This window comes from Sapajus apella, unplaced genomic scaffold (assembly GCF_009761245.1).
Source record: "Sapajus apella isolate SASKATOON/1434 unplaced genomic scaffold, GSC_monkey_1.0 scaffold27, whole genome shotgun sequence".
NCBI classification, from domain to species: Eukaryota; Metazoa; Chordata; class Mammalia; order Primates; family Cebidae; genus Sapajus; species Sapajus apella.
Window position 1 is genome coordinate 15,898,325 of NW_022436967.1, and position 12,376 is coordinate 15,910,700.

Consider the following 12,376-nt stretch of genomic DNA (forward strand, 5'->3'; position numbering starts at 1 on the left):
AGGCATTTCACCAAAGAAGAAATATATATGGCAAAGAAGCACATAAAAAAAGTTCAACATCTTTAACCATTAAAGAAATGCAAGTTAAAATCACAATGAGGTATCACAACATACCTACTAGATTACCAAATGCTGGAAGGGATGTAGAGAAACTGGATTTCTCATACATTACTGGTGGAAACACAAAGTGATATGCCACTCTGGAAGACAGTTTGGTAGTTTCCAAAACAGAACTAAACATGAATTTATCATATGCAGTAGGCAGAACAATGTCACCAACCCCTAGATGTTTATATTCTAATCCCTGGAACCTGAAAATATGTTACTTTACATAGCAAAGAGAAAATAAGGTTGTAGATGAAATTCAGGTCATTGATCAGTTGACCTTAAAATAGAATTACATTATGTAACATTACACAAGAAGTAAAAGTGGAAGAGAGAGGAAGAGACCACGAGACAAGAACAGCAGGAGGAACTAGAAAAGAAAAGGGAATAGATTCTTCTCTAAAGCCTCCAGAAAGGAATGCAACCTTGCCAACACCTTGATTTTAGCTGGATGAGACTCACATGTTGAATTGTTAAGCTACACAACTATAATACATTTGTGTTGTTTAATCTTCCAGCCTGTGATAATTTGTTACAGCAGCAACAGAAAACCAATACATGATTTTTATCCTAAAGAAATGAAAACTTATATTCACACAAAAATTTGTACATGGATGGTCACAGCAGCTTTATTCAAAATAGCCCAAACTGGAAACAAACTAAATGTTCTTAGATAGGTAAATTGTTAAACTAGTACATCTATAAAGTAGCATAACTACTCAGGAATAAAAAAGTTACAACTGGCGGAGCATGGTGGCTCACACCTGTAATTTCAGCATTTTGGGAGGTTGAGGCAGGTGGATCACTTGACGTCAGGAGTGAAACCCTATCTCTACTAAAAATACAAAAATTAGCTGGGCATGGTGGTAAGCACCTGTAATCCCAGATACTCAGGAGGCTGAGGCAGGAGAATCGCTTGAACCCAGGCGGAGGTTGCATTGAGCCGAGATCTCACCACTAGACTCCAGCCTGAGTAACAAGAGTGAAATTCCTTTAAAAAGCAGCCTCAATGCCAAAAAGGTACAACTATTGATGCATACAGCTTGGCTAGATCTCAAGAACATCATGCTTACTGATAAAAGCCAATCTTGGAAGGTTAATACTTATTGCATGATTGTATTTACGTGACATTTTGATTTATGTGTTTATTTAGAGATAGGGTCTCACTTTGTCATCCAGGCTGGACTGCAGTGGCATGAACACGGCTCACTGCAGCCTCAAACTCCTAGGCTCAAGGATTCCGCCCACCTCAAGTCTCCTGAGTAGCTAGGACTACAGATGCCACGCACTGTGCCCAGCTGTGACATTTTTAGAATGAAAAACCTGTGGTGATGGACACATACTAGTGGTTGCCAGAGGACAGAGAAAAGATGGGGGTGTCCAACTATCAAGGAGTACACAATAGAGTTTCCTTGTGGTGATCAAAGATATAATGCTCTACCTTGATTGCAGTAGTGATTATAGGAAACTTTAATTGGGGTCAAATTGCACCGAACTACACACACACAGATAAACATGAGAGTGCAGGTAAAAACTGGTAAGAGCTGAATAAGCTATGTAGTCTAATTAATAGCATTGTACTAATGGCAATTTCCTGGTTTTGATATTGTTCTACAGATATATAAGACATCACCATTGGGGGTGCTGGGCGATGGCTTATGGGGTTCTATGTACTATTTTTTTCAACTTTATGTGAGTGTATAATATGTCAAAATAAAAAGTTACAAAATAAGAAGAAAGAAAAAATCATCCACTGGGCATAAAATTATTAGAATAGATATTTAACACATAAAATCTCATCCTTTTAAATTCCTGTTTTATAGGTTTATATAAGTTGCATAAAATAAAATAAATATGCACATATTGGTAGTATATGCTAAAAAGTACTCTTAGGTATATGCAATCAAAAAGTTCAGAGATTGCTGTTCTGAAGTATTATTTGCTTATCTTTCTTAAACAGTGAAAAACAAAATGTGCAATATAGAATTTTGATGTAATATTATCTCTAGAATATTAACCCCAGCATAAACCACTAAGAAAAGATATACTAAAAATAAATTTTAAAAAATGCTATGTAGAAATGGAGTAAAGCATTAAATTACTAGTTTATGTTGCTTCTTTCCATAAAACACATTGGCAGACTTGTTACATTTTTCAATCAGCCACAAAAGACTTTGAACTTTCATCTAATGTACTGTTGTTGTTATTATTGTTTTGTATATTCTTGTTCTTTTTTCTTCTTTTTTGAGACAGGGTCTCACTCTGGTTGCCTAGGCTGGAGCGCAGTAGGGTGATCTAGGCCTACTGCAGCCTCAACCTCACCAGCTCAGGTATTTCTCCCACCTCAGCCTCTTGAGTAGCCAGGATTACAGGCACATGCCAGCATGCCCAGTTAACTTTTTTTTTTTTTTTTTTTTTTTTTTTTTTAGTAGTGACAGGGTTTCACTATGTTTTCCAAGCTGGTCTTGAACTCCTGGATTCAAGCAATCAGCCTGCCTCAGTCTCCCAGAGTGCTAGGATTACAGGCGTGAGCCACTGTGCCTGGCCTTTTCTTCATTTTTTTAAAGATAACTTGTTACCCAGGATAAACTCTGCCACTAGTTTTGAAGTTTAAAAGAACACCTGAAACTAAAACTCAAACACCCAATTTTTGCTCAGCAAAGCATGTCACTCTACAAAACAAACTTGAAGAGCACTGGGAATTACTTGATAAAGATTAGCAAATTCAAGCTTAATATATTTGTAGAACACTTTGTTCTCAATCAGGTATCTCTTTATTCATGTAGCGATTGGTATTTTTATTGATTTTCTGAAGCAGTACAATTTATCTGTTTGGAGTGGAACTTGGGAAACATAGATTGTTGTTAAATATCAGCCAGTTAACACAGTTAAGCCATAAAGACTCTTATGTCCATGTTTTCCGATTTGTGAGGCAGTGTTCTGTAGAATGAATTTAGAATAATTCATGGAAATTTGTAAGTCCAAGGTGAACTTATAGCAAGTGTTTAATTAAACATTTAAATTCACTTTCTTAAATCCAAGGATGTTCACACTACAGCTACACTGGAATTTCCTGATTTGGTAAAGAACATAGGCAAGGAAGGTTAAATTTCAAATATATCTGTAATGTTTTTGTTTTTTAGCTTATTTTATTAAAGTTAATTCACTGCTCTTTCCTTATGAGTTAATAATCTTCCTCTCAGGGGACTTGGCTCTCTAAACTGTATTTTTAAAAAGCTTTACTTTGAAGGTAGAGCATTTGCCACAAAAAAAAAAATATGATTCAAAATTGTGGAATGAGAAACTCATGTGAGGACATTGGATCTTTATTATTATGCTAAAACTCAAAGCCTGTGATTTATTTACGTTTTGAAGGTAACTGACACCTTGTCACAGCTACGTTGCCTTGGAGAGGTTAAAAAGTTGTCCACGTTCCAGCCAGCAAAGGAGCAGCCTCTCAACTGCCAACATGCAACATGCTTGGACAAGCACTTTCTTTTCTACAATGAAGTAACAAGCTTGCCTTCTCAGTGCAACCAAACTCAAACAATGAAAAGAGCTATTCCAAACTGAAGGCTAAGCTTGTGGTATGCATAGGAGCACTCCCAGCTGAGCAACCATGGTCAAACACAAGCTTTCTCTTCAAATAAATGTTTTAACAAATCATGTATGCATCAGTCCCTCAGCTACCCTCAGCTATGCCAACTTAATATCGCTAAGGGTTGTTTAAAAATATGTATTAATAAATAGCATACACTGCTGTTTTGAACATAAAATTCATGTGGGCTCCCAAGATGACATACAGGAAGAGCAGAGAAAATAAATGCAATTTCCCTCATGACTCTGAGTACCATATGAAATCATTACAGTAGAAAATGTATTAACTTAGAAAATGTGGGCTTTCCTTTTGGAATAATCAGTGCCACTGTTTTGTTTATTCAGGGCTGATATGCATTAAAGTGCTATGAATTTAAGCTCATCTCTAAAATAATCATAATATGTGAACTGCCATACCTCTTACCTCAAAATTTGGAACAGAGAAAAAAAGAAGGCCTTGTTCCACATTATGAATTAAGAAAAACAAAAAATATGTAAGGACACAGACTTAAACAAAAGTAGTTCTAAGTTCTGCCATGGCATCCAAAGATATCTTTTACTTCCTTAGAACATGTTTTATAATTAAGAAAATACATATATACATACATATCTTTGAAAAATTTAGTAAAGATGAAAACCAAATCCTGGCTTAAGTAAAGATTCCACATAAAATAAAACTATATGAAAGTAGATACTTCAATACATTCTGCCATAAGATTAACAAATCTATATGTAGCTCTGGATTTATATGAAAAGATAATGGACAAAACATTAGAACTCTGAGTATATCACTGAAAAGATTCCATAACTTAGTTTCTTTCATTGCTGCTATACTCCTTTCATAAATCCAAAACAATGTTATCAATGATTCGGAAAAATCACTCAGTTTCTATGGGTCATTAAATTTTCCAAATTTATACTGCATAAAGCCATTTTGTATAATGTAATTAACATTATTTTATATTTAAAAATCGGGATTTGGATCTGCTCCATACTCCTAACCAGGCTCTATGTCTATGCCTATGCCTATGACTATATCTGTAACTATATCATCTATTTACTGACCCAGAATATCAGGAACTCACAGAAGTCAAGGAGTAGCTCTGATGTGGAGGAGTCTCCCCTTTTCCAAAGAGGTTAAGTATGAACTCTGTGCACTCAGACTTAGATCCACTTCTCTAGACCACCAGGCTTCATCAATGGGCTCAAGACACCACCCTTCTCTACCACTCACAGCATCACCAGTACTATTGTGCCTCTAGTCTACCAGTATTCATTTCTTGTTGCCGTTTAACTATGTTCAATCAAGCTACCACAAGCAGCTCCAGAATTCAAGTTCACCCCTCATCTAGATTCTAAACCCTGCAAATGTCAACACGTTTGCGAGTCTGTTTTCTCCCACCACACTCATAGTCCATTACGTAACAAGTAACAGAAAATACACTTAAAAATACATTGCAAGTCAATTTTAGCAAAGGTAATATCAAGTGGGGGAAAGGACCTAATCCTAGGGCAGGAAGATATTTTGGATTTTAATGGTCCTAGTTATTGATAATTTTTAGGGCTAAATCTTAGCTTCAATTTACGGACCCAATCCTAAGGCAGGAAGATGTTTTGGCTCTTAATGGTCCTGATTAATGGTGATTTTTAGGACTGTATTAAGTCCTAGCTTCAATTAAGAACGTCTATCTGAGAAGAATAAACTCAGAATCAGAGATGCGATTCTAGGAAGAGGCTGGTAAGATCCCTTCAAACAGAGTAGTGGTCTCAGCAAGGTTAAACCAGGCAGTTAAAGACCCAAGGGAGACAGAAACACGTTAGTAAGACAAATACATACACATTTGTGTGCCGGTGTACGTATACACACACACCGCTCACAACAGAGAACAAGCTACGCACATGATGTAGGGAGGAGGCCCTGGGCAGCTGCATGCTGGATGCCTCCAGCTGCTTTCTCTTATTTTCTTAATGAACCATTATGTTAGAGGCTTCAAAATCTCAGTTTCTATTAATGTTATTTAAATAAAATGTGTTATTCAGCATTCAAAAACTCTTAATTTCTAAAGTTAACATTTTGTGTTTTTTATACGTTCTTAAACCTGACTTCCCCTTAAAACATCCATGAAAGTAAAGTATGTATGCTTATAAAGAGGAACTAGAGTGACACTAAAGAGCGTGGTCAGTGAGCCTAACAGGAACTTTTTGTAAAAAATCTTATTTGTTTTTGTAATAATTGCTACTGTTAAATCCCTATGTTCTCTTAACCTAATTTAAGAAGTAACAGGAATTGTTATTAGAGCCAGGTGTGGTGGCTTATGCCTGTAATTCCAGCACTTTGGGAGGTCAAGACGGCTGCATCATGAGGACGGGTGTTCAAGACCAGCCTGGCCAAGATGGTGAAACCCCATCTCTACTAAAAATACAAAAAATTAGCTGGGCATGGTGGCACGCGCCTGTAATCCCAGCTACTAGGGAAGCTGAGGCAGAGAACTGCTTAAACCCTGGAGGCAGAAGTTGCAGGGAGCTGAGGTCATGCCACTGCACTCCAGCCTGGGTGACAGAGCGAGACTCCGTCTTAAAAAAAAGAAAAGAAATTGTTATTAGAGATGAATAAGGAAAAATAAACAATTATAATCTATTGATAGTTACTCACATTATTTAAACAAATTTTTCTATAAGAAGAAGACTAATGTCCCCCATAAAATGTTGTAGTACTTGGATTCATGGGTTGTAATACTTACTTTAAATGAATTTGGCTACTTACCGTAAACTTAAGTAGGGCGAATGTAAAGTAGGTAAGTCCAATGGTTTTAGAAAATGCTTTCAACTGATTTATTATTGCAATGAAGACTTTGCAGTCTTGCTTAGAGTTCTAGTGAAACAGGAGTAGGATATTTATTCTTTTAGCAAGTGCCACTGTTAATAGTGATAACATCTTCTTTGAACTAAAGGACCTCATTCTGTATAAGATTAATAATTTTTTCAACTCATTTTATACAATGTTTTAAGTTTAACAGAGAGCTTTGGATTGCTACAAAAATGGCTCCTACTAATCTATAAATGGTAAAGAGACCCATGGCAAGAATCTTATTAACACATACATAGGACTGAAAATTTAAATTACACTGACATAGTTTCTAATACTATCATACGGTAACAAACTTGGGAATCTTAAAAGTGTTTCTGTAATTTTACTTTACTCTTCCCTCATCCAATCTCTATACCTAGTTGCACCTGATCAACAAATGCAAATAAGCCAAGATCTTATTACAGCAGGTACTATGTGAAATTCCTCAAACATACACCATATGAAATTCCTCAAAATTCAGAAGTAATGGTCTCATATGGAAAAAAAAAAACATGTTTTGTGTCTGAAATGCTCAGAAAAAGTATATTAAATCACTTAGTATTTAAATAATCCAATCAACTTAACATGTGAAAGAGGCACTCTGCATTTTATATAAACAAAGTTTACTGGTAGGATGAGGAAAAATATAGGGGAGTTAGGGATGGTGAAATAAATTACCAGCATTTCCAGGTTGGGAAAGGGTATTGTTTTCTTTTCAGGTCAGACTGGCTGTCGCCACCAATACTGACTGCAAGGGTTACTGAAGTGATGCTCTACCTGTAATGACTGAGGGACGGAGAGACAGCAGAACAAGAGGGAAATCAGATCCCTAATACCTTGTAGATCACTACCACGAGAAACCTGTTATCTGGGCTTTGTTTTGTTTTTCTTTTCATAGTGGATTAAGATTCTTATCTTAATAAGATATGTTGTTAAACTTGAATTTTACATCAGTTTTGTAATCTAGATTTTAAAAACATAAATGTATATTGCACATAAACTCATAATCCCTCTTTCTACAACCATTGTATTCTGAAATATTTACTGCTGAAAATTTCTCATCTAAGACATACTACCTTTTACCTGAAGTGGCTTTTTTAAATAAAAAATTTAAATAATTTAATGTTAGAAAAAAATCCCAGGTTAACCTGGATAGTTGTGGATAGTATGGACAACAGCAAATAACTTCAAGAAAAGGGAACATTTGGGATCAAGTTTTCTTCACATAATACAAAGTGGTTTGATACATTTATTCTTGTTTTTTACTTGACTAAATGGCATGATGTCTTAGTGATGAGAGACGTATATCAAGTATTAATGCTTTTGTTTGATTTTATCAACTTTTTAACTCCTCAAGTCACTATTGGATGTTTAAGAAACAAGGAGGGTAATGAATGAATGAATGAGGAAATGAATGGAAGGATGGGGAAATATAAAGTGACTTGACTTGTATTTGTGTCATTTTCTCTTATTTGCTATTACGGGAATATCCTGAAATAGAATTGATGAATAGGTGTTAAGAAGTGTTGTTTTGATAATAAATCATTATTTTTATTGCTACCTCTACACCTGCTAGTATGTGTCTCATCCAAGTACCTAGAAACTGTTCTTGCCATTGCCATGAAACTAGGAAATTTCATTAAAGTAATGGGCAGATCATCACTTCTGAATTAAGTATTCAAAAACACTTTATTCAAAAATCTAAATAAATAAGCATCTTAACTGAAATGCAACCAAAATTGATGTATTTCAAGTCTTTTTGAAATTTCAAATCCCTTAGATTTCATATAACTTCATATAATTTCATGTAACTCATTAAGACAGATTTGCTTTTCCTTATAGAGAAAACATGTTTTTTAAAAAAAATAGCTCAGCTTTAACAATAAGTATCCCACAGAAAAGATACTATAAAAAAATATGAGTGAGGCTTCAGTGAGCTTTTTCTCTAATCCAAGGTCACACAACATGTGGCGCATGATGACTTTGAATTGGACCCATCATGGCTTTGAACTGGGCCCAACACAAATTAGCAAGCTTTCTTAAAATACTGAGGTTTTTTGTATTTTTTTTAAAGCTCATCAGCTATCATTAGAGTACTTTACGTTTTTGATGTGTGGCCCAAAACCACCCTTCTTCTTCCAGTGTGGCCCAGGGAAACCAAAAGATTGGACAGCTCTGCAGCCTCATCCTTATGTTCAAACTTGCGTTCTCCCTGCCAACACTACTGCTTCCTATGGCAGGCAAGCAGGGATTGAAGTCATTTCAAGTTGTTGCTTCATAAACACTTATAATTCAATAAGTACAGAGAATTAATTACTTTCTCACCCTAGGAAGCAGTGGAAAGTAAACAGGGACTGATGGAAGAACTGGAAGAATATATTCTTTATTACACAATACCTTTTCTTTCAATCGATACACAGGGGATATTAGTTTTAATATGCCATTAAGTCTCATCTTCTCCCCTTTTACAGTTTAAAGCCCTCTTGTCTTAAAAATATAAGGTTGTGTGTGGTCTGTTTTCAAGAATGATTGAGATGAACTATATATGTGTTATTTTTGTCTTAAATAAGTGATGACATTCTTAAACTTCTAATTTTTGAGGCATATTTTTAAAATGTTAAACCCTGGTTTAAGTTGTAATGAAAATATAATTCCATTTTTTGTTCTTTTTCACATTTTGATTAAGAAACAAAAAGCACAATGCATATTAGATGTTAAAATAAATCCTCTTTGCTTTTAGTCTGACGTAGTGAACTTCTCTGGCAACTGTACACCAGAGAACAGCTTTGCTATGGGTTTCAGTCTTAACAAATACTTTAAAATGTTAAATCACTTATTTATTTATTTATTGGTTGCTAAATAAAAATTACACTTTTGTCTATAATGCTTTAAAAGTAAAGCTTGTTATTGTTAACATTCAGCAACTAAAAGTTTATTAGAAATAACCTGTAATAACAGTTTATCTGTAATCTTACATTCTGTGTATTACATTGCATGTCAACATTTTATTTTGATAAATATATAAAACCTGTATGCTAGGGAATGTTTAAAAAATAGAGGAACTTCAAGAATACTGTTTTCAATTTCCTAGAAAGTTTTTGAGTGTACGGAAATCTGGAGCGTTTTTTAAAGTTGGTAGCACTATGGATGCTAATGTGTACATGCATAAACAATAGCCTTACTGAAATCAGTATCAGGCAATTTAGCTTTAATTCTTAAAGTTGGGGCCGGGCGCGGTGGCTCACGCCTGTAATCCCAGCACTTTCGGAGGCCGAGGCGGGTGGATCACGAGGTCAAGAGATCGAGACCATCCTGGTCAACACGGTGAAACCCCGTCTCTACCAAAACTACAAAAAATCAGCTGGGCCTGGTGGCGCGTGCCTGTAATCCCAGCTACTCAGGAGGCTGAGGCAGGAGAATTGCCTGAACCCAGGAGGCGGAGGTTGCGGTGAGCCGAGATCGTGCCATTGCACTCCAGCCTGGGTAACAAGAGCAAAACTCTGTCTCAAAAAAAAAAAAAAAAAAAAAAAAGTTGGGTTGTTCTCACTGGGTTAATGTGCAATGTTTATAATTCTCCTGAACAAACTATGTTTCAGCAAAGTTTTACTAGAAGCTTCAGGTTTCTAAAACCTCTCAAATATACAAGGAGTTTACTAATATTCTCAGAAGAATCAAAGCCACTTGATTGAGCAAGCAAAACATAAAAATAAACAAGAGATAATAAGATAAAACCTAGACTTATTTCTCATTTATTCATATGAGTACCTTAGATATATATAACAAAACTTCTACTTTTTTAAAAATGAAGTTAATGCTGAATATGACATATTTTTAAATAAGCCAGTTTATTTACTTGATAAACCAAATCAAAGATAGAATAAAAAGCTAGATTTGTATTTAGGAAGAAAAATATACTGCCTTAAAAATAAAATACATTCAATTCAAATAGAGTTTAAAATTAAACAGTTGAATTTGTATATAAGTAAGTAATATTTTAGTTAAAGAATGCAAGCTTACTGGGTAGTGACATTTCTGACAATGAGAGTTTAGATAAATTGAACAAATATTCCTGTTCAGAATAACTAGAAAAATTGGAGAAAAAAATTTAATTGAAGAAATCAAAGAACTATTATATAATAATGGGGCCAGGATCCGGCAGGAGAAAGAGGAAGATAGAGCAAAATTCCTTGAAGATGCTATTGAGGAACAAGCCAGGACGGCAGCTGCCCTTTCAATACACTTATGGGTGGAGAGAAGCTAGGCTCAAAGCCAACTAACAGGAGAGTCCGGGTAAAGGTCCTAGGAGACCGAAAAAGACTGCTTACTTCAGTGAAGGGCATGTTCTTTATCTGCATTATTCAATAGAGTAGTCATTCACTACAGTGGGTATGAAGCACTTAAAATATGGCTAGTATACAACTGAGGAACTGAATTTTAAATTTTATTTAATTTTAATCAGTTTAAAATTAAATAGTTAAATGTGGCTAGTAGCCTCCATTCTCAGACAGTACATATCTGCATGAGGAGATATATGAGTGTGTTCACCGTACAATGAATGTCAGGCCAAAAACTCCAGATAAGGACCTAAATATAAAAGGTAAAACTTTAAAGTACTTAAAAGAAAGTATGATTTTGGCAGCGTGTGGTGGCTCACACCTATAATTCCAGCACTTTGGGAGGCCGAGGCAGGCAGATCGCTTGAGCTCAGGAGTCAGACACCAGCCTGGCCAACACGTCGAAACCCTGTCTCTACTAAAACACACAAATTAGCCGGGCATGGTGGTGGGTACCTCTAGTCCCAGGTACTCAGGAGGCTGAAGCACGAGAATCACTTGAGCCCAGGAGGCGGAGGTCGAAGTGAGCTGAGATTGCGCCACTGCACTCCAGCTTGGGCAACAGAGCGAGACTCTGACTCAAGAAAAAAAAAAAAAAAAAAGAAATATGGTTTTGTGTGTGCTGCACGATTTCTTCGAAGACATAAAAACCACAAATCATAAGGAAACAGACCGATAAATCTGATTACATTAAACTCTCCTACAATAAAAGGCCACATGGAACATAAGCAAAGTATAAAGACAAGAAATAGGACTGGGAGAGGATATTTGTGAACATATAATTGACAAGGAATTAGTAGTCAGATTATACAAAGAACTACAACTTAGTAGGAAAATGACAACCACTCATGGAAAACAAAAAATGGAGAAGGGTATTGTTAAAGTTTTAGGGAGGCCACAACATAACTCTATTTTCCTTATCTAAATACAATAGGTTATGGGTAGAAGAAAGAGGAAGAGAGGGGGAGAGTATATGGTTAGATGAGAGTATCAGAATATAGAAGAGAAAGAAATATGAAGATAAAAGTATCAAAATACAAATTTTATTACTGGAGAATGTAGCTTGTATGTATATTCACAAAAGTTTTATAATATTTAACCTTTTATTAGATGCAGCTATCTACTCAGCCATACGAGCTAATTACAGGCTCTTTTACTGGAGAAAATCCCTCCCTGTAAGCTTATAGCATGGTAGAGTGGGCACTGTGGAACCTCTGTGTATCTAAGCAATTGCAAAAAAAATGAAAAGAATAAGAGTCCAGAGTGGGTTTAGCTGCATATGCTCAATTTCTTTAACTAACCCAATCAGTTATGACATTCCTTCTCATAGAAGTGACACTTGTATTTCAGAAATGGTAATATTTGACAGTAATATCTAAATACAGATTTATATTTCTTCTACATGGTATCACTTATATGAATCAAAGTGTAATTTCACTTTTTAATTAACCAAATGAATTCAAACAATGTTCCTCCCCAGCTTTATATATCT

At 35.4% G+C, this 12,376-nt stretch overlaps 1 protein-coding gene across 3 annotated transcripts in view; it reads right to left on the reverse strand.

Annotated features, from left to right (window-relative positions):
- Positions 1-12,376, reverse strand: part of SPATA5 (spermatogenesis associated 5) — a 310,845-nt gene that overhangs the window by 90,716 nt on the left and 207,753 nt on the right. The gene's annotated exons all lie outside the window — the stretch shown is intronic.